Genomic DNA, 985 nt, shown 5'->3' on the forward strand with positions numbered 1-985 from the left:
GCACATGTACGGGGGGTGGGTGTATCTGACTGTGAATGTACACTTTTTCTTAAATTCTGCATCCCCACCTGTGATTAAACGAATGCACCTGTGCTCTGGAGCCAACCAGGAGACAGACATCGCACAGTGATCTATGGAGGGTTGGGGAACCTGTGGCCTTATGGATCCTTGAGTGTGGACTTTTGACTGAATCCAAATTTTACAGAACAAATCCTTTTATTAAAGGGAGTGCAGCAAAGAAAGATGAAGCTTTTCTTGCCTCCTTTGGTGCTTAGGAAAGAATAATCTTGAAATCAGAAGGCCTAGTGGGCCTTCTCATGGTGGGATGGGCAGGAATCAGCCCCTGTGAGCACAGGCAGGGCTTGGAAGCTGGTGGCCTTACTGGCTGCGCAGGGGGAGCGGGGCGCGGGGGCAGCAGGAGGCCTGGAGCGGGGTGTCCCCAAAGGACTGTGGGAGACACACCTGGGGGAGGAGGGACGAGCCGAGGGAATCACAGCAGAGGTGCAGGCAGGAACTTCAGGCCCCGGTTTCCCTGTCGCGAGGGCTGCAGGAAGGTTGTGGGGAGGCCCGGCAGCTGCAGCAGGCTCGCTGACTCGCTGTGACACTGCTGCCACCCTACGCGTCCCGGGGGCGCTGCACGGGGGTTCTCACACCCACAAGGCAAGAGCATCCAGCAACTGCCGGAGCCCCCTTTTCTTGCCACGTCTCTCTAGCGCCCTCTATTGAGAAAGCTTGTCACCGTGCGCACTGGGAAAACAGCCATAAAGAACATTTGTTAATGGATAAATGAGCAGTGAACCATGAGAGAAAAAAAATAGAAAGGCTTAGAAAGATAAAGGAAGAAAGAAAGAACAGGCACGTATTGAGTATCTGATGTATGGCTCTGTGAACTGGTTACTGAGGTGGTGGACAGTATGTCACCTGTGTCAGGGTGACAAGACCACCCCCAGGTTCCACGATTCATTAGGAAAACTCACAGGACTCA

This window comes from Lemur catta, chromosome 14 (genome assembly GCF_020740605.2).
Source record: "Lemur catta isolate mLemCat1 chromosome 14, mLemCat1.pri, whole genome shotgun sequence".
NCBI classification, from domain to species: Eukaryota; Metazoa; Chordata; class Mammalia; order Primates; family Lemuridae; genus Lemur; species Lemur catta.